The sequence below is a fragment of the Thermobia domestica genome, chromosome 11 (genome assembly GCF_964235325.1).
Source record: "Thermobia domestica chromosome 11, izTheDome1.hap1.1, whole genome shotgun sequence".
Classification (NCBI taxonomy): domain Eukaryota; kingdom Metazoa; phylum Arthropoda; class Insecta; order Zygentoma; family Lepismatidae; genus Thermobia; species Thermobia domestica.
In genome coordinates, this window is record NC_137464.1 from 259428579 (window position 1) to 259451758 (window position 23180).

The 23180-nt window shown below is 36.3% G+C and overlaps 1 protein-coding gene across 2 annotated transcripts in view; it reads right to left on the minus strand.

Moving 5' to 3' along the window:
- LOC145664982 (uncharacterized) overlaps positions 1-23180 on the minus strand; it is a 536351-nt gene that overhangs the window by 370955 nt on the left and 142216 nt on the right. Inside the window, exon 1 of one of the 2 annotated variants that reach the window (XM_081732151.1) lies at positions 3429-3558. The exons of the other annotated variant lie outside the window; for it this stretch is intronic. The gene's annotated coding sequence lies outside the window, so the exon portion shown is untranslated. Of the gene's footprint in view, positions 1-3428; positions 3559-23180 lie in introns of those variants that run through there. 2 annotated transcript variants of the gene reach the window in all.

Consider the following 23180-nt stretch of genomic DNA (forward strand, 5'->3'; position numbering starts at 1 on the left):
AATGACTGAATGGAGAAAGTGGGAGGAAACGGGAGAACCCCGTGAAATCCACGCACACAGTGTTTTCCACCACAAAATTCACTTGGCGCGAGCTGGGGTATAATCAAGAATCCAATACACCGCTTTACCACTGAGTCACCGCGGCTCCAAGTCCGTATTTATTAATTAAAAGTAAATTAAGATAGGTTTAGTTGTGTTAGATAATAATAACGTTATCATTGAATAGGTCCATAAAAAGTCGAGTTATTGATTGATTTACCCAAAGTAAATCTTACCTGGTGGCTTTGCGCCAGGCCAGTGCATGTCTTTAATGAAGATAATTTTTTTTATAGAAAACAATACTTTTTTTTTACATCTTGTTAAGGGAAATTGTGCTGTTAGGTACTGGCAACGTTGGCTGTAGCCCCAGAAGGAGAGAAAGGGGGTAAAAGAAAGAGCCTTTCTTATCCAGGGAGGGTTTCCTGTTCTGACAAAGGCTCAGAGAGCAGCCTCCTTTTGGCAAGAACGAACAACAATAGTCTTCACTCCAGCCACGATTTTCACACAAGGAATAAATCTTCAGACGTCTCTTCTTCTTCTTACCTTTGGAAGGGGAAGGGGAAGAGAGAGATGAATCAACCGACGAGGTGGAAAGGTAAGAGATAACGAAATTAGAACTTTAGGTCGAAGGGAAGGGGGAATGGTGGAGGAATACAGATAGAAAAGAGATAAGTAAATTAGGGCAGGAACATCTTATGCGCATGCGTCGCGACATTTTGTGGCTGTTCTAGCCTTTCCCCAAATGAATAACAAAAAACTATTACCAAATTATTTTTTTCTTTTCTTCCTCATCGTTTGAGCCCCTTTCTGCAACGATTCAATCCATTATCTGATTCAAACATTTTTTTTCTATTTGCCTTTCCCGTGTACTGAAGCAAAGTTCTTTTTACACTACATATATTTTTGTAAAATATTAATACAGTTATTTTTACCTACGAGGAGATTCTGTCTACGAACAGAACAGACGACCTGGAAGAAATGTTGGCTTTCATACATAATTACACTCTTATTAGTTATATGTACCTGACGAAGCTTTAAGTTATACAAAACAGGCGAATCTTAAGTTACACTGGGGGAAAAAATGATCTCGAAAGACACCAAATAACAGTTGAAAGCTAACTTGAGAAAACTAGAACTAAATGGGTGTAAAGATTTGCTTAAATGCAGAGCCGTAGGTAGAGATTTCGGTGCCCGGGATGAAGTAGAATTTGATGCACCTATGTTCATCTTCCCAAGCTTTTATTTTGTCGTTTTTTTTTTTTTAAAATATTGTTATTACAAATAAGAGAAGCAGCTTTTGTTGTTATGGTACGCTGAAGTTTTATCAAGCTGCTTGGACAGAGCATTGCAACAGTCAAAAGAAATCACTATGTAACTCTTTTAGAAATAAGATCTCTTTACAAGAGGCTTATTTTGGATTTTTTGTTAAACTTGACAAAACTACTTTTGGTTGGTATACAGACAAGGACGCCCATGTTGTGGTTTGCAAGGGGGGCAATGGGGGCAATTTTCGAAAATAGTTTCAAATTTTGCTGTAACTAATGTAAAAATTCTATTGGATTTTCGATATTCTGAAGTACAATTTCCTCTAGGGGGGGCGAGCGCCCTTGTATACAGATGCACTTGGAGAATAGTTATGGAAATTGACACGACACCTATTTACAACGTTTCATATTATCGATAAGAAATGAAATTTCAATACATTAGAAATTACGTGCTTTTAAAATGTTCGAAATGGGTGACAGAACTAATTTCCAGTAGTAATTGTAAACTTCTGATATTTTATTCTGTATGTGACCACACTAATGGAATTTTAATATCCATTCTTGTACGGTAAAAATATTTTGTAAAATGTAACGGAAATTCAGAAGGAGACTTTTTTGCGAATTTTTCAATATCGATCGATGATGCTGAAGATTACATTTAATGTTTGTGTTTAAAATCCAAAATATAGTTTGGCTACTACATATCTTTGAAATTACAGTAATTGCTTAATTTCTTAATGAATAATGGTTCTGTATTGAAGTTGCTTACTATTAATTAATACATTATATATACAGGGTATCCCAGTGGCGTATTTACAATTTTGTTTCGGGAGGGGTTTTGCTACCTTTATTCCTGGAAATGTGAAAATCTGCAAGATATTTCATTTACTTTGAAATAGTAAATAAAATTTCGGGAGGCTTTTAAGCCCGGAAGCTCTCCTTAAATATGCCACTGGGGTGTCTATAAAGCCAATTGCCACCCCGTGTATCTTCGAAATGACTGTAAATATGACAAAACGCAAAAACACGTCCGTCATTATTGTGAGGGACCTGAATTTTGAGCTATAAAAGATCCATCCCAGACACACCCATATAGGGGTACGTAGGGTCAACTTGAAAATTTCAAGAGATCCTTCGTGACTAAGCGGTTACGCGCCTTTGGCACGGGAGACTCGGGTTCTATTCCCGGCGGGAGCTCATGTGGTTCGGATTCCACGTTAATCAGTAGGTCTCACATAGCCTCGCTGCTGAAAGGGACGTTAAACTGAAAATCTGTATCTGGAAACGAATGTGAATATGAGAAAACGCAAAAACACATCTGTCATTATTTTAAAGGGTTGCAATTGTGTGCTATAAAAGTTCTGTTTCCGTATCCATTTCAATTTCCTTAAGATTAGAGTACATTACAATTTGAGTACTGCAAAACATACTAGTGGCGTTGTTCAAAATTAGTTAATTTCAAGAATGTTATAAAATAAAGGATTTGCCTGTACAACTAAATCTTGACGCCATACGTCACAGTTTTGCCAGCCCCACTCTGCCCACTTCGCTCAATAAAATAGCATGAGCCAACATTCATGGCAGAAACGAAAGTAGGTAATGTGACGAAGGTGGAAACGAAAGTAGGCAATCAGACGAAGGTGGAAACGAAAGTAGGCCATCAGACGAAGGCGGAAGCGAAAGTAGGCAATCAGACGATGACGGAAACGAAAGTTGGCAATCAGACGTGCTGATGCTTAGTTGTTGTTTTGCCTTCATTGAGTTCATAGATGAAGAAACATACAAGCAGATTCTCTATTTTATAACATCCTTGGTTAAATTACTATCTGAACAAAAAAATTAGTTAAAAATCTAGTAGGAAACTAGCCAGAGTACGGTCAAAATTTAACACATTTCAGTCATATGTTCAATTCTCTTTGTCAAAAAAAAGTGGCCAAAAGAAATGCTATAGTAACACTAGAAACGTTAAGATAACCAATAAACTTGTCTCTAATACTAACAGTAATACCATTTTTCTATTAGTTGTAGATATTGTAATCAACATTAAAATTATGTAATTAAAAACAGTTAATATGAAGCAATGATGTGTATTTCTTAAAACGAAATAATAATTATTATACTTACCTTTGACGAATTCAATATGGTAATAACATCACAAAGCTTCACGTAAACTAAAAGTAGTAACACACGCAGTTTGCTTACAGTGGGTGTTTTGTACACGGCTGAGCAAAAAGTACTTGATAATCACTTACCTGCAAAGAGATGAGAAAACAGAAATTAGAAAATTTGAAATACAGCAAATTCGGCTATCAACTGTTTATCCAAAATTTAATATGTTTGTTTAATTTTTTTTGGAAACATTTCCTTTATTCAAATTATTTTACTTGAAAAGAAAGACATAGTTTATTATACAGGGTGTTTCAAACCAACACGACAACGCTTGGAAAGTGATTCCTGACACCAAGATAAGACAAAAAGTATATATAACCTTGGTGCAGAAATATGTCATTTCGGAGTTATAGGCTGCCAAAAACCTTAGAAAAATTAACTTTAAAAGTCCATAACTCCAAAACTATGGGATCTACTGTATATAGTTGGTCAAGATTTCACTTAGGAACTAATATGTGCGCTATCCAAAAATACATGTTTCAAAATCCTAAGGTACTCACACAACAAATTTTATAGAGGGAATTTGGGCATATAATTTGAAGTATTCAAGAAGTATCTCAGGTTTCTGAAACATGGATATTTGGCTAGCGCACATATTAGCTCCTAAGTAAAGTCTTGATTCGACCACAATAGGTCCCATAGTTTTGGAGCTGTGGACCATTAAAGTTCGTGTTTTCATGTTTTCGGCAGCCTATAACTTCGAAAGGAAGCATTTGTACACTCAGGTTGGTCCACACTTTTTGTCTTATCTTGGTGTCAGGAATCACCTCCAAAACGTCGGTGTTTTTTGAAACACCCTGTATATCATAATCACATAGACCAGAAAATACAATATTTATTATTGGTAAACACAACACACTGAGCAAGACTATGTGATAAAAATAGATTTAAAAAAACAGTTTCCCTGATGAAAACACAATTATTGTGTTGGAGCTGTTACGTGTTTGTGTATATATATATATTATCACATAGCCTTGCTCGGTGTGTTGTGTTTAACTTGGCAATATGGACAAAGGCCTAATAGAGTAGTTATTATTAGTAGGTTATAATTTATTGATATGGTTTATTAGAAAGTAAAATATTTGTTTTGAATGGGAATAACCCTTTATGTATTTCACAGGGTGTTATCTAAATGTGTCACAATATTTTGAGAACATATTCTTCGCATCAAAATAAAAGTTCGTGTGGACCTATGCTCAAAAGTGGATAGTTTCGGAGTTGTAGAGTGCCGAAAACGTGAAACAAGTGAAATTTAAGAGTTCATAATTCCACTACTATAGGACCGATCATAGTCGAATCAAGACATCACTGAGGAACTAGTATGTGAGCTATCCAAATACCCATCTTTCAGAACATGCAGTACTTGCACAATCATTTTTAGAGAGGCTGTTTGAGAGTACTTGATCACTGTCCATCTACCTCTCTAAAAATTGGTGTGCAAGTACTGGAGCATTCCTCAACATGGATATTTCGATAGTAATTCACATACCACTTCTTCAGTGATATCTTGACCTGACTATGATAGGTCTCATAGTAGTGGAGCTATTAACTTTTAAAGTTCACTTATTTCACTTTTTCGGCACCCTATAGCTCCGAAATTATCCACTTTTGAACACAGATCCATATGAACTGTTTTATTTTCTTATTTTGATGTGTAAAATCTCTTCGTAAAATTTTGTCACGCATTTATGTAACACCCTGTATAGCGTGAAGGTTTAAAATACACACATGGGTGCAAGAACTTTGACACTCTATGATACATATCCTAAATTAGAAGTAAATTCACTTTAGAAAAAAAATACATAATGTAGAACGGGATATTTTTACACAATTATCGCGTTATGTAATATATCGTGTATCATATAGCTGCAAAAGAAAGACTACATACTGTCAGCATTCACTGAACCTTCTAGTAAGAAATTATTTCAAACATTTTTCAATTAATTGAATATCGATCGTTGACTACCAGTTGGTTATCGATAAATATTTGATGCTGTTTTGATCAAACCACGAAAATAAAAATCCCTTAACGAATTCAATGGATAGTTCTAAGCGGATGGATAGAACACGTAACGATTTAAAAGATATTTATCTATATCTTAATATACTAGGTTTATATGTTTGTGGTCAAGAAAAGTTTATATGTTTGTGGACGTTTATATGTTTGTGGCCAGTTCTTTTGACAATGATATCTCGGGAACCACAAGCTCTAGAAAGATGCCGTTTTCACTGATCGATTACAAATTTTGTGTAGATTGTCCAGTTCTAATAGGATATTTAAAAAAATGGCCGTTATTTCTTTATTACATTTTTTAGGTGTACACTATAAGTACTGAAATTTTAAAAGGTAAAACACAATATCCTGCGAGTTATACATTCCAACATCACACATTTGTACACGGGGTTATTATATCTCTCAGGCGTTTGCTTCATGGCTAAATGATAATGAAAAACGAAGGATAACCATTTCTCCAGTCTAAGATGAATCTTCATTGTTTGGAGTATTTTGCTCAATGAATACCATATATCACTGACATTATAATTAATTGTATGTATAATGCATTTGCTTATTACATACTGCATGCAAAAAGAAAGAAAACACTGGTCATTCATGTTGTTGAGCATTCATCGTGACTCCCATTAAAACTGACCTGAAGACATGACGGAGTGATTGTCTCCGTGCTAAATAATCCGCTTTATACACCGCATTTTTGGCCAATTTGACATATTTCTTACAATCGGTCACGGCATATATAGTGTGTTTATTCCATTCACATTATAAATTCAGGGGCCGGTTCCGGGCTAAAAATTCCGGCCAATGCAGACCTCTAGTGCATAGTGACTATGCCAGAGAGGGACAAAGGGGGCAGACATACCCCGAAGACTAATCCTGTGCCCCTACACATGATGTATTTTAATGGAATTTAGTAATACAAAAGTATCTTTTTTGGTAGACAAAAAAATAGCTGACCCTCAAAAGATGTCTCTGCTCCGCAGCGTTTTCCTCCCCCAAAAATACTAAAACAGGCGTAATCGCTGTGTGCATATTGTCTTTCTTCCGAGTCTGACTCGAGATTATTTCATCCTGACACCTTGCAACTGTTGTTGACTATAATAATAACAAAAAAAACTCTTAATTGCTTCGTGTGTGATCCTTTGTGACATGAAAAATGTGGTTTCTCATACGCATAAATGCACGTGCGAGGAGCTATGAACTGGACTTCGTAATTCACTAGGACACACACGTAGAGACCATGTATTTGTGTTGTCAGGGCTTTGGAAAGAACATCCATCTGCTTTCTACAAGAGGAGATTATACGAATATAACGTTGCATTCCGTTTTTTGTCAAAGGAAAGTGTTCCGGATAGAATAATGGGATGAGAAGGAACATATTCATGGAACGCTTCTGAATCAATTTAAAAAAGTTTCTGGTTAACTCTAACTGTTTGTGTTCTAATTTCTTTCGACAAGCAAAAAGGCAGACATAGTCTTTCTAGAAGAGTTTCCATAGCATAGTTCGAAAGTCTAATAATTTATGTAAGCGTAATGTACGAGGGAGGATCAAAAACTAAGGTCACAATGCCGACACTTCTGGAGTTTCGTCTGTTATAGAGGAATGAGGAGTGTTCGGTAATTTTAATACCTGGAGTTGGCAACTGTGCAGAGTTTCAGTCACCCGCTACCTACGGCGCTAATTTTAGGTAAACATAACTGGTCACTCGTTTGGAAAACTGGTCTGGCGAAGAAGTTCACTCAGTTATTCGATTTCTGTGGGCGAAACATAGCTGCAGCTGAAATTCACCGGCAGCTGGTAGATGTTTACGGAGAGACTTCTCACCGAGGGCGTCATCTTTCATCACGACAACGCACGCTCGCACACAGTACAGAAGACCACCATGTTGTTGAAGCAGTTCGCTGGGTCATGATCGACTGCCCTCTCAACAGCCCGGACCTCGCTCCAAGTAACTTTCATCTGTTCCTGCTTGTGAAGGTGCACCTAGGAGCGTCGTCGCTTAGTTTCAGACGACAAGGTGAAACCTTCGTGACAACGTGGCTGAACATGCAAGCACAGAATTTTACCAGAGATGTCCATCTGTATGTCATGAAATCCTGGATTGTTATACCACCTTGCTTAACATATTTGTAATGTTGATTGCAGATATATATATATATATATATGTCACGCAAATTATAATCATGCTACTAGTTGTCGCTACTTGCGCTATAACTGGCTTATTTGACGCAAATAGAGGTCGATGCCGGGATGGTTGTGTATAACTAAGATATGGAATAATTGCATGAAAATATGGTATAGAGTTTCGGATAATTAGTGTCTTATTTTAACTGCGATCCTATATATTGGTGTGAGCAGTGATCTAGAAAGAGAGTACAGTGCGCCACATATCACATAGTGAAACTTGAAATTACTATCTAAAAGAATATAAAACAGTTATAAAACGAATTATCCTTCACTTTTGACCGAAAGTACAGCACATTCTGAGACAATTTCTACGAAACTAAAAGACGTTCTTTAAAATATAACCTTCATTGTGGGCGGAAAGCAAAGAAAATAAAACCATTGCAAGAGCTGTAGATAGGGTTAAAGTTTTCAGCTGCCTTGTGAGGCTGTTCTGCTCTATTACATTTCGATCGAACTCCATCTGTTGGGACATCAAAGAAGCACAAGAGAAAATTCTCCATCTTTCAATTATTGCTCTCAGGAGAATTATCAGCACAGCAGCCACAGCAGGATTTCTTTCTTAAGAGAAACACTTGATAGAATAACAGCCCAACAATGTATTGTTATCTGCATTATCTCTAGGTATTGGACACGTGTGTACAGAGAAGTTATTGCAGCCTATGCTTCAATATATAAAGATTGCTTTGTTTTGTTGCTATCTGCATTGTCTGCAGATATTGAACACGGGTTTACGCAGAAGACATTTTTAAATCCTGTGCTTCAATATACAGGGTGGTAGGTAACTCCACCGACAAACTTTGGGAGGTGATTCCTTATATGAAATGAAAGAAAAAAGTTCTTATAAACATAGGTCGCAAAACGTCTCATTTCAGAGTTATGAACCGCCGAAAATTCGAAAAACCATGTTTCGAAACGCCCTGCCTTAGGAACTATAGGACCTATAATAAGCGATTTAAGGAATTACACGGGAACTAGTATGCGAACTATCTAAATATCCATGTTTTACCATCCACCGTTATCGGCGAAACGAACGCGTTATTAGTACTTAAAGGAGTATCCCTATACCTCAATTTCCTTTTTACAGTTCGTTTCGCCGATAACGGAGGATGGTAAAACATGGATATTTAGATAGTTCGCATACTAGTTCCTTTGTAATTCCTTAAACCGCTTGGGATCGGTGCTGTAGTTTCTAAGGCAGAGCGTTTCGAAACGTGAATTTTCGAATTTTCGGCGGTTCATAACTCTGAAAGGAGACGTTTCTCGTCCCATGTTTATTAGAACATTTTCTTTTATTTCACATAAGGAATCACCTCCCAAAGTTTTCGGTGGAATTACCTACCACCCTGTATAAGGATTGCTTTGTTTTGTTGCTATCTGCATTATCTGTAGATACTGGGCACTTATGTGCAGGAAAGAGGTTTTTATCCTCGGCTATCAAACTGCCCAGGGAATTGGGAAGGGCGAGAAAGAAATGAAGAAAGGAAGGGTCTGGGACAATTATGCTAGGTACCATCCCGGTATTTGTCTCGTGTGAATGAGGAAACCCAGGAAAAAGCTTACTCAGCATATTACACCTCTCCGACCGAATGTCCCCACCGGGAATCGGATGACACGGTGGCTCTCTAGTAGAGCATTTACCTCTAGCGCGTGGGGGTTCGAAATTCGAGACAGTTGAAAGTAATGGCAATTTTTTTTTTACGCACCCTGTACCTAGTAATTTTTTTTATTATTCAATTTCGGTTTAGTTACACAATTTATTTACTCTCTTTACTTCGAATTAAATATAATGAACCCAAAGGTTTCGTTAGTAACCATATTCCCACTGTATAATATATTTATTTATATTTTGATCAAGTGTAAATCCCATTTACGGATATATAACTTGAATAGTTACAAGGTTTACCATTCTGACGTCATACCGAAACATAGTTCCGTTATTGGATATAAATTTCCTTAATTTCAGACCAATGTAGAATTTAGTCAGGTACCTAATCTTCCCTCACCCCCTCTCACTAGTCCATAGTCACTTTCAGATCCGGTTATATCTGGATTTGCCAAATTTCTATTTGCTTTGTAATTTCCGCGGCTAAAGTTTTCGTTCTGATTGGAGGAATTCTCCTACCTCTGGCTTTTTCGGCGCAATGTTATGAGAATAGTCAAAGACACTTTACGAGGAGCAGCCCGTGATTTCTTCTTCTACATATCTGCGGTAAAAGGATGGAAATTCTAACTATCTCAAGGTAATATCCAGTTAATTTCATTGATAAACGTCGTGTGATCAATCAGAAGCCAGGAAATCCATATTTTTGTTGAAAGAACTGTAAAACCAGGGGAAAATATCTGATTCCGGATTTCTGTTTATTAGGACGCCATATTGCTCGTCATTCAAGCCAAAGCATAGACAGTTTGTAATAGTGATTTTTGATCTTTTAAAACTCAGTTAGGGATTAGGGAAATACGACCTGGTTTTGTGCAATTTATTCGTGTATTCGGTGGATGTGATTTTTTTTTTTTAAGTGCATGTACGTAGTAGGTTTAATACTGTAATACAAATCAGCAGAATGGCAGCTTAAGCTAACAAAAAAGGGCTCCTATCCCCTTTTCCAAATTGAACCAGTTCTAGCGGGGGAATGGGTTAGTTATTGTTCGTTTTAGGGCCTTTTCCCCCTTCAGGGGAAGGGTCCCTCCATAAACCTCGTTAAGGTTCCCCCAGGGCATCAACTTTTGGCAATCATTATGTAAACGATTGGTCAGGTCAATTAGACCTAGTGTTTACCTTTCTCATTTTACCCCCTTTAAATTAAATAGAGCCGACTATGTATATATCGACAAGGGAGTACTGTATTTTAAATTTAATGTGTTAGGTTATTTTCGTCAACATGCATGTAACTAAATGGTGCATGTTTAGTTTAGTTAGTTGTCTTTATGTATAGTACTAACAGTGGTGTATGTAGTTAGTAGTTTTGTGTGAGTGTGTGAATTTTCGATTTGGACAGTGTATAAATATGCTTTAATTTAGTACCATTTTTCTAACATAAATAAACCAGAGTAAATATTAAATTTCTGATTAATGAGTACAAGTATACATTTCAGTACACGGTAAATTATGCCTCCACTACAGCGCCATAGTGTCAGTTTTCGGTAGTCAATTGTTTGTTGACAGTACGACATCGCATGACTTAGTGAGTTAGATTGTTTGATTTTGGACAGTTATTCTCAAATTACTTCCCGTGGACATGGTTTTCGGTTCGGATGAGTATACCTTCGTATAAAATAGCATGAGATCTTACTGTACTGAAAACTTCAGCTTGCTAGGTCCAGTAGTTAATGAATAATTCGCTGAAATAAAGAACACCTATTTTCTTAATAGAAGTAAAGCCCATATGCTGTTACTGTTTGTTTAAAAATGTAGTATTAAATTCTTTTTTCCCGTGGCTGTCGAAAATTCCATTGTTGCTTCAGTTTTATCAACAAATCAGAAATAGATTAATCATTGACAATTTAACTTTCCGTAAATACATGTATGATTTTTTTTTTAAACCTGCAAGGTAAATACAATTTGGGTGCTTCGAAATAAAGAGTACGTGGTTCGATGAATGTGATCGTGTGGTGGTTTGAGCGTGATAGATTGTGATAGTTATATATATATATATATATATTTATTACTGCGTAATGTAGATATGTGTATGGCCTGCGTGTAAAATGTACGAAATAGGGTGTTTATAAAATATTACTTCGTGCGAAAATTAGTAGATAATGAATGAATGTAATGATATGTTAATAATATGATATATAATATGAACGAGATGACGACCCCTATATTTAAATGGATAGGCCTAGTGAATTTTATATAGTGAAAATATGAAAATGTTTACGAAGAAAAAAAAAAAAAATCTCTCGCGTTTTGACTTCCACACCAGTGCATTCATCCAACCGAGTTTGCTACTTGAATGTAAATTATAGTTGGGAATTGTGTGTTACTTTGCATTTATGTACCTCATAATAACAGCCCCAGATCTTAAGCCTTTCAATAGATAGAGTAGTATCATGTGGGACTTACTTCTAAAGGATGACAGAAATGATAATTAAGAAAACCAACTGCTATATCCTGTGATCATCGACAAGTACAGGTTTTGGTCATTTGTACCTTTAGCATTCATAGCCTCTCCGAGATTTTTTTTTTTTTTTGTTGCTTACCTTATTTATTTATTGTGCAGTGTTCATATAGCTCAGTTCGGACTATCCGATTAAATTAACTGCTACTAAATATCGCGTACCCGGATGTCGACCCCTAGTCCCTTTAAGTATTTTCATTTCTTTTCTTAGTTTAATTAGACGAGGGAAATTAGCGACATCCCAGACTGTGGCGTGTCTGCGCAGGGTAGCTATCGGTGAAGTTTGGCAATAGAAATCACCGATCCAAAATTCAGTTTATTTAAATTTTTTTTTTATTTTGGCAAATCACTAATTAGGGATATCCTAGCTATTACTCTAGTTTCATTACTGTCCTCGAACCTCCTTAGTTCTTCTGAGGGGTCGAATGTTTTTTTTTTCTTACTTAGAGATTTCAAAATTGGGGACAAAGTTACCAGGTCCCTTTTCCCCCCTCTCCTTTTAACCTGCTGGTCTGGGCCGGATACGGGGATCGGATTTCAATCTTACAAACAAACTCTTGTGGGATTGGGATCTGATGGACACAGAACTTGCATCCTTGGCAGCAGGGCGCCCCTTGAGTCTACGTATTTGAGTAGACCACCCCTTTTGGCATTTTAATAATATTTTGGCTAAGGATTTGTGGAGAGTGAAATTCGACTTCTGTCTTTGTAGCGTTAGTTATTTCTCACTTAAGTCTTTGGCGCCCCTATTCTTCGTCTTCTTTCTTTTCTATCTCTATCTCTGTCTTTATTACTTAGAGATTTTTTTTTTAATTTTTCAACCTTGCCCCCCCCCTCCGGTTTCTGAAACTCATAAAACATACAATATTCATTTCACTTATTTCGATCGTATGTACTAACTGAGACATCGAAGGATGCAATTCGTGGAGGTATTGCAGCACAACTCAGGACCATTTTCGCGATATTCAATCCACCACGGGAGAAATTGACGGGAAGGTACACTATGCTTTCAGATTCCTAGAAACCTTCGTTATTCATTGATCATATAACTTATATCAATTGATTACTGATTTCTGGTTTTTATTTCTATTGATCGGTCATATAGTGTGTATGTATTAATAGTTTGGGCCCACTAGTTTCGAATAACGTTGATTTTTTTTTATACATATATATATGTACTTACATAGTTTTAAGAGTTACGTGCCTGCTCTATTTGTTGCATTTTCCACCTCTTATATCAACTCATTAAATAACACCAGCTATTTTTTTGTATATATACGCGGATCTTTAGTAAATTGAAAATGATTATTGATTATCGGGTTTATTCATATGAAATACAATGTTGCAACCTTATGAAGGAAAAAAGGTGAATTTTGATAGTCAGGGTTTTTGTTTTGTCTTTGAGCCAAATAAATATAAATATTTATAAAATATGAATACTTGTCGAATATGAACGGTTATGTAGAATTTAAACGTCGACGAAATATTAAAGTGAAGCTTATTGTATGGATTGATATGAATATATATATATATATATGTGCGAGTATGTATGTAATGGGCTCGATATTTACCCTGGTCTCGTTAGGTTGCCATAGATTTTTGACACCCGGTATTAATTAACTATTTGTGATATATAGTATTCCCGCATAAATTGTCATAAATTACTTTTGTTGAGTTGTTATTAATTTCTGTAACTATTAGAGTGGAATATAATGTTAACTACTGCATGTGAATAAAACAAGTAGCGGGTCGTAAGATAAATAAGAATAACCCTAATCCTTACCCAAATTTACTTTGCGAGTGAAATTAGCAACCTACGAAACAGTGCGCCCCTCCAACGACTTTTTCCATCGGTAAACATGAAACAAATCCTTCCCCTGCGATCGGAAACCAAACTATTCAATATTTAGAATCTTTTGACTACAAGATCTATACTAGGAAAAAATTAGTGACCTTAAATTCAACGAACTGAAATCTGTTTAATAAGTTAAAGTGAATACCGGAACATGGAAATAGGTTCCCAATATCTGTGACTGGATTTGATAATTTTTCTTTAATATTAACAAACTTTGAAATTTTAGATCAAGTGCGTCGAGTGACAAAGTGAAAAATATAAACATATATGTGATATGAAGTAGTTAGTTGTCTATAGTTAAAACAAAACCAATTGAATACTCTCATGGACACTAACCACAGTGCGTAAAGAGAGTTAAGAAAAAAAAAGGGGAGCTATTATCGACGTAAAAACAAAGACTCATAAAACTGTCGATATGTCTCCTATTGAGACAAGAACTCAATAAAATATTACTAAAGTGTTTTTTTTTTTTTTTGAATGATTAACCAATTATTTTTTCTCTTTTGCCTGCAACGATATGTATTCATTGCATTGAATTTTAAATATATCTTGACCCTTTAAGTTTTTTTTTCTTTCTTCTTTTTTCTTGTTTCGTCTTTGGTTTAATTCTTTTTCATGTAATTCAACTTTTAATATATATATAAAAAGGAGAAATGTGTTATTTGATCTTGTTGCAAGTAGCGAATTTCTGTGCATGTTTATGAAACATTCTTTTCATGTATTAAATTTTCTTGTTATGTCAAACTAAACCTTTTTCTATTGAAATGTAATAAATGTATATAGCAATGTAGTTAGGTTAGTTTAATTTAACTAAATACAACCCGAAGTATACATTGTCCTGTATGAATGTGTGTGTGAGTGAAATGTAGGTTTAGTATTAAGTGCATCCATTATCTTGTCATACATGTGTAATTTATTATAATTATTGGTAGTTATCAATTGAACTCATTGAATGTTAATACTAACTTAAGTTGGCTCTATGAAGGAAGAAAAAAGGACTGAAGTAGCCTGAGCGAATGATCATCATGAGAGAACTGTGAAAGTCAAAATCTTCGACACATATGTGATACTCTGATTTTTTTTTTTTCCTGTGGTCGTTTCTAACATGCCATCAACTTCGTCGTTCATTTTTCAAATATTGAATATTAGTCTAAACTTTCTGGAAATATTGAATAAACGGTAAAATTAAACTTCCTCATCTATCTCCGAGCTAGATTGGGATAATTCGGTAGTTGGGGTCAAATGGATCTAGATCGGGGATGTATGGGTTAACATGTGTCTATCTTTGATCACCCTAATACCAGACATTCACCCAATAGCTATTGGAAATGATCCCAATTAGATAATTATTCACTTTCCTTTACCATATTCCTCAAAATATCCAGTAACAATTTCCTCTTTAGCACCTTCTTACTTTACCTCTTTCCTCTTCTATCTTCCTCTTCCTTTCTTCATCTTCTTCTTCTATTTTTTTTTTTAATAAAACTGAAAGGGGGGTCGTGACTGGGAATTCTATATGTAATATACACGGTCATGTATTTATTTATTTTATTTTATTTTATTTAGAAGTCCGATAAAAAAGTTTTCTCGTTTCGATCGAACCTAGTATGTTTCGAAATTAAGAAATGGAAATTATATTCCAATATAATTAGGCATAAGCTGATAGCTTCATGAACATCCCTACCAGGGATGAAGGGTTCCCACTCACGACTTATTCTGTGCATCACTTTTGTTGCAGATTTTTTTTTTAATCAGTTTTAGATTAAAAGCGGTGACAGGATTCGTTGTTATGGCAACAGTGGTTTCTATGACAACGGCCCCCTTTTATCAGTTTTAGAATGGCGACACGTGACAAGACTGTTGCCATGGTAACCATGTTTACTGTGGTAACGGATCTGAAAAGGCTTATTGAATAATACCAGTTATCATGCCAATCAGCTTGAATTGGTGAATCGCGACAAGAATGTTTGTCATGGCAACGCTTGTTTCCATGGCAACGGATCTCCGTTTAAATGGCGACTGATAGATTTGAAATTTTTTAAGAATGTAAAAGAGTGAGGTTGAAGGCATGTTGAATTGATTACAACATTGAAACTAATACGAGAAATTTTATAGTCAAGTGAAACAAGTAGAGTCGTTGGCTACTTTGTCATTTTTGTTTCCTTTTCTAAGGGGGAAAAAGAGAAGGAGTGTCAAAATTTTTCTAAAATAGAACTAAACGCTAGAAGGGTTTCAAGGAAGGAAAGAGAATGGGAGTCCTTTAATTTATGAATAATACTTGTCTGGATAGCGAATAAGTATTTTATAGTATATGTGTATTTCTGATATATATCTTGTCTTTTGTAAAGTGTAAAGTGTCTCAAAACTATGGCAACAAAAAAGGTTGTTGTGTCACAGGACGAGTGTGATGTCACGTGCACTCAATGCACATTAAACGAAAAAGAGAAAAGATCTCGCGCCCCGCGGAGACTTATAAGATGTACCGGTTGTGGACTAAAATGGATCCACTTTGCTTGCTCCAATTTGGACGATACTGCTGAAAATGCAGAAAAAGTTCAAACCGGCGAAATAATGAAATATTGTGAGGAGTGTGAAAGGGACCGAGGCCAAATATCTCCAGCGGAGATATCTGACCTCGATGATGAGGAAAAGAATGGAAGTCACAGTGATTCTCGGGATCAGACGGCAAACCCGAAGGAAGGAATGTCATCTGGAGGGTCTGACACGTCTGCATTAATTCGCCAAATGATGCAAATGATGAACAACAAATTTGATGAATTGAAACAGAACGGTGCAGATATGAGGCGTGAGATAAATGAGATAAATGAGAAGTTAGATCAGAATAGTGCAGATCTGAGGCGTGAGAATGCAGAAATGAGACGTGAAATAAATGAAAAGTTTGATACCTCGAAACGAGAGACCGATGCTCGATTCGAGGTACTAAACAATAAATTTGACCAGATCTGTTTAGACTTTGCTTCTTCGATTAGCAAATTGAAGGAGCAAACGTCTACTGAACTAGAGCAGGTTAGATACCAGGCCCAACAGTCTACTGAGCAGCTCAGAGACGAAACAAATAAAAAATTCAACGAAATAGATATAAGGTTTGAGAGTACAAACAAAAGATTTGGTGACATCGAACAAAAAGTTGAACAGCAGCAGGCTGAAATAAGTAGATTGAATGTTGTAATATCCGACCTATCAATAGAAACTAAACTAGAGTCGGTTGACCAAAAAATTAGTCGAATTCAAACCGAAGTAGACAGTATTAAGGGGAATATTACTAAATTGCAAATCGCCAAGTCTGATATCTCCTATCCTTTTCCTGATGGCGATTCTCCAGGGAAAATTCTCCCAGAAACAAGTAATGTCCTCCCGGGTAAGGGTCAAGTGTTGCCCGATGCACGGGACACAGCAATGTATTGCCCCCCGCATCAGCCAACCTCGAAATCATGGTTGAGTAATTTTGATGTACCGATGCAGTCGAGTGTTGTGACCACAACAGTCACTAGCGTAAATGCTCACTCTACTTTTGGAATGGTACAATCGTACAGCGTGCTGCCAGGAGGGGAAAGGAGATGTGCCGGACCGTCGGTTACTACCGTGGTGGGTCCTAAGTTTGAACCTTACATGGTCAACACAAATTACAAAACCTCTCTTGGTCATATGGGAGCGTTCAGTTCAGTGACCACTCCGTCGGTGGCAAATCCGGTGACAACCCCAACTGCTCAGGATAACGCGTTGATTCCACTGGATTCTTTTCCTGCCCCGTATAGTATGAGCTCTAAAGTTTCCCTCCGGGATATTGAACGTTTTCCCACTTTCGATGGGAACATTACTAACGGGTTACCTCGAGTTTTCCTGCGGAGACTGCAGCAATATTTAGACATGTATAAACTTACTGATGGGGAACGCCTGCAGATAGTTGAAAAATGTTTGATCGCCGCTTCGGGCGCATGGTTTGCTTCGGTTAAATACCAAATCCGGACGTTTAGTGATTTTTTGATTCTTTTCAAAGAAGAATATTGTAATGAGCACATCGAACGGCTCCAAAAGAGAAACTTACAATCACTCCGGTATGATCGCTCCAAGTATGGGTCCCTCTTGGACTATGCTTGGAAAATTATCGAACTATATTATCAGATAGCTGAACATCCCTCTCAGGCTGAACTTGTAGATATTATAGTTAACGCTCTTCCACCCGATGAGTCCCGGGCCATAGCGTCCCACTTGTGTCAAACGGTGCGAGAAGTCACCTCACGTTTAGCTGCCTTGTGCGGCAAGGAAGTTGGTGGTCCACCAAAACGATACTTCGCCCGACAGGCGAAAATTCTAAAACCGACGAAGACGAAGGTAACGGCAAGTTGCCAGACAGATTTCCTGAGTTATACCCAAGCTGGATCTCGTTATCCTAGTGGGTATGGCTCAGAAAACAACAATAATGGCCGGCGACTATTTAGGAATCGGCCCATGTTCAACAATCGCCGGAGTTATCGTCCCTATGACCGTACCAACATGGAATCGAACCCGGGTAGGGGCGATAACACCAGGAGGAATTTTAACAGGGCGTACGGAAGAAGGGAGAACGGTAATAGTCAGAATAATAGTAACAATAATGTAAATCGACCCCAGAATTCAGTCCCTTCGCAAGTGCGTGGTAACGGTGAGCCTAGAACAATATTAAATGGAAGGGATAGTCGGGAAACTGCATCCTAATGTCATCTGATATGCTAGTCGGTGGCGAGTGAAGCCTCACGAGTTGTCTCTGTTGATGTCTCAGTTAGAACTTCTGTCCGTTCTATTGCTATGTGAACACTACTGAAAAAAAAAAAAACTGCGCTGTTTTGTATAATCTCAAAGGTGAAAGTATCGGAACTCACAATTTTCGAAATTTAAAGATTTTCAATTGTACAGAAGATAAACGTAGTGAATTACTTGCGCAATACCCCAAGTAGATATAATATACTGTCCTAGAGTGACTGGTAACGTTTGAATGGGATGAATGAGTGTGTTAACTTAACAAGCATCATTAGTTAGTATTCCCAATTAGCAAAATTTTGTTATCCTAACAAAATTTTGTTAATGGGCCGGGGAAAACTGTAATGTACCATTACAGTTGAAAGTAATGGCAATTTTTTTTTTACGCACCCTGTACCTAGTAATTTTTTTTATTATTCAATTTCGGTTTAGTTACACAATTTATTTACTCTCTTTACTTCGAATTAAATATAATGAACCCAAAGGTTTCGTTAGTAACCATATTCCCACTGTATAATATATTTATTTATATTTTGATCAAGTGTAAATCCCATTTACGGATATATAACTTGAATAGTTACAAGGTTTACCATTCTGACGTCATACCGAAACATAGTTCCGTTATTGGATATAAATTTCCTTAATTTCAGACCAATGTAGAATTTAGTCAGGTACCTAATCTTCCCTCACCCCCTCTCACTAGTCCATAGTCACTTTCAGATCCGGTTATATCTGGATTTGCCAAATTTCTATTTGCTTTGTAATTTCCGCGGCTAAAGTTTTCGTTCTGATTGGAGGAATTCTCCTACCTCTGGCTTTTTCGGCGCAATGTTATGAGAATAGTCAAAGACACTTTACGAGGAGCAGCCCGTGATTTCTTCTTCTACATATCTGCGGTAAAAGGATGGAAATTCTAACTATCTCAAGGTAATATCCAGTTAATTTCATTGATAAACGTCGTGTGATCAATCAGAAGCCAGGAAATCCATATTTTTGTTGAAAGAACTGTAAAACCAGGGGAAAGTATCTGATTCCGGATTTCTGTTTATTAGGACGCCATATTGCTCGTCATTCAAGCCAAAGCATAGACAGTTTGTAATAGTGATTTTTGATCTTTTAAAACTCAGTTAGGGATTAGGGAAATACGACCTGGTTTTGTGCAATTTATTCGTGTATTCGGTGGATGTGATTTTTTTTTTTAAGTGCATGTACGTAGTAGGTTTAATACTGTAATACAAATCAGCAGAATGGCAGCTTAAGCTAACAAAAAAGGGCTCCTATCCCCTTTTCCAAATTGAACCAGTTCTAGCGGGGGAATGGGTTAGTTATTGTTCGTTTTAGGGCCTTTTCCCCCTTCAGGGGAAGGGTCCCTCCATAAACCTCGTTAAGGTTCCCCCAGGGCATCAACTTTTGGCAATCATTATGTAAACGATTGGTCAGGTCAATTAGACCTAGTGTTTACCTTTCTCATTTTACCCCCTTTAAATTAAATAGAGCCGACTATGTATATATCGACAAGGGAGTACTGTATTTTAAATTTAATGTGTTAGGTTATTTTCGTCAACATGCATGTAACTAAATGGTGCATGTTTAGTTTAGTTAGTTGTCTTTATGTATAGTACTAACAGTGGTGTATGTAGTTAGTAGTTTTGTGTGAGTGTGTGAATTTTCGATTTGGACAGTGTATAAATATGCTTTAATTTAGTACCATTTTTCTAACATAAATAAACCAGAGTAAATATTAAATTTCTGATTAATGAGTACAAGTATACATTTCAGTACACGGTAAATTATGCCTCCACTACAGCGCCATAGTGTCAGTTTTCGGTAGTCAATTGTTTGTTGACAGTACGACATCGCATGACTTAGTGAGTTAGATTGTTTGATTTTGGACAGTTATTCTCAAATTACTTCCCGTGGACATGGTTTTCGGTTCGGATGAGTATACCTTCGTATAAAATAGCATGAGATCTTACTGTACTGAAAACTTCAGCTTGCTAGGTCCAGTAGTTAATGAATAATTCGCTGAAATAAAGAACACCTATTTTCTTAATAGAAGTAAAGCCCATATGCTGTTACTGTTTGTTTAAAAATGTAGTATTAAATTCTTTTTTCCCGTGGCTGTCGAAAATTCCATTGTTGCTTCAGTTTTATCAACAAATCAGAAATAGATTAATCATTGACAATTTAACTTTCCGTAAATACATGTATGATTTTTTTTTTAAACCTGCAAGGTAAATACAATTTGGGTGCTTCGAAATAAAGAGTACGTGGTTCGATGAATGTGATCGTGTGGTGGTTTGAGCGTGATAGATTGTGATAGTTATATATATATATATATATTTATTACTGCGTAATGTAGATATGTGTATGGCCTGCGTGTAAAATGTACGAAATAGGGTGTTTATAAAATATTACTTCGTGCGAAAATTAGTAGATAATGAATGAATGTAATGATATGTTAATAATATGATATATAATATGAACGAGATGACGACCCCTATATTTAAATGGATAGGCCTAGTGAATTTTATATAGTGAAAATATGAAAATGTTTACGAAGAAAAAAAAAAATCTCTCGCGTTTTGACTTCCACACCAGTGCATTCATCCAACCGAGTTTGCTACTTGAATGTAAATTATAGTTGGGAATTGTGTGTTACTTTGCATTTATGTACCTCATAATAACAGCCCCAGATCTTAAGCCTTTCAATAGATAGAGTAGTATCATGTGGGACTTACTTCTAAAGGATGACAGAAATGATAATTAAGAAAACCAACTGCTATATCCTGTGATCATCGACAAGTACAGGTTTTGGTCATTTGTACCTTTAGCATTCATAGCCTCTCCGAGATTTTTTTTTTTTTGTTGCTTACCTTATTTATTTATTGTGCAGTGTTCATATAGCTCAGTTCGGACTATCCGATTAAATTAACTGCTACTAAATATCGCGTACCCGGATGTCGACCCCTAGTCCCTTTAAGTATTTTCATTTCTTTTCTTAGTTTAATTAGACGAGGGAAATTAGCGACATCCCAGACTGTGGCGTGTCTGCGCAGGGTAGCTATCGGTGAAGTTTGGCAATAGAAATCACCGATCCAAAATTCAGTTTATTTAAATTTTTTTTTTATTTTGGCAAATCACTAATTAGGGATATCCTAGCTATTACTCTAGTTTCATTACTGTCCTCGAACCTCCTTAGTTCTTCTGAGGGGTCGAATGTTTTTTTTTTCTTACTTAGAGATTTCAAAATTGGGGACAAAGTTACCAGGTCCCTTTTCCCCCCTCTCCTTTTAACCTGCTGGTCTGGGCCGGATACGGGGATCGGATTTCAATCTTACAAACAAACTCTTGTGGGATTGGGATCTGATGGACACAGAACTTGCATCCTTGGCAGCAGGGCGCCCCTTGAGTCTACGTATTTGAGTAGACCACCCCTTTTGGCATTTTAATAATATTTTGGCTAAGGATTTGTGGAGAGTGAAATTCGACTTCTGTCTTTGTAGCGTTAGTTATTTCTCACTTAAGTCTTTGGCGCCCCTATTCTTCGTCTTCTTTCTTTTCTATCTCTATCTCTGTCTTTATTACTTAGAGATTTTTTTTTTTAATTTTTCAACCTTGCCCCCCCCCTCCGGTTTCTGAAACTCATAAAACATACAATATTCATTTCACTTATTTCGATCGTATGTACTAACTGAGACATCGAAGGATGCAATTCGTGGAGGTATTGCAGCACAACTCAGGACCATTTTCGCGATATTCAATCCACCACGGGAGAAATTGACGGGAAGGTACACTATGCTTTCAGATTCCTAGAAACCTTCGTTATTCATTGATCATATAACTTATATCAATTGATTACTGATTTCTGGTTTTTATTTCTATTGATCGGTCATATAGTGTGTATGTATTAATAGTTTGGGCCCACTAGTTTCGAATAACGTTGATTTTTTTTTATACATATATATATGTACTTACATAGTTTTAAGAGTTACGTGCCTGCTCTATTTGTTGCATTTTCCACCTCTTATATCAACTCATTAAATAACACCAGCTATTTTTTTGTATATATACGCGGATCTTTAGTAAATTGAAAATGATTATTGATTATCGGGTTTATTCATATGAAATACAATGTTGCAACCTTATGAAGGAAAAAAGGTGAATTTTGATAGTCAGGGTTTTTGTTTTGTCTTTGAGCCAAATAAATATAAATATTTATAAAATATGAATACTTGTCGAATATGAACGGTTATGTAGAATTTAAACGTCGACGAAATATTAAAGTGAAGCTTATTGTATGGATTGATATGAATATATATATATATATATGTGCGAGTATGTATGTAATGGGCTCGATATTTACCCTGGTCTCGTTAGGTTGCCATAGATTTTTGACACCCGGTATTAATTAACTATTTGTGATATATAGTATTCCCGCATAAATTGTCATAAATTACTTTTGTTGAGTTGTTATTAATTTCTGTAACTATTAGAGTGGAATATAATGTTAACTACTGCATGTGAATAAAACAAGTAGCGGGTCGTAAGATAAATAAGAATAACCCTAATCCTTACCCAAATTTACTTTGCGAGTGAAATTAGCAACCTACGAAACAGTGCGCCCCTCCAACGACTTTTTCCATCGGTAAACATGAAACAAATCCTTCCCCTGCGATCGGAAACCAAACTATTCAATATTTAGAATCTTTTGACTACAAGATCTATACTAGGAAAAAATTAGTGACCTTAAATTCAACGAACTGAAATCTGTTTA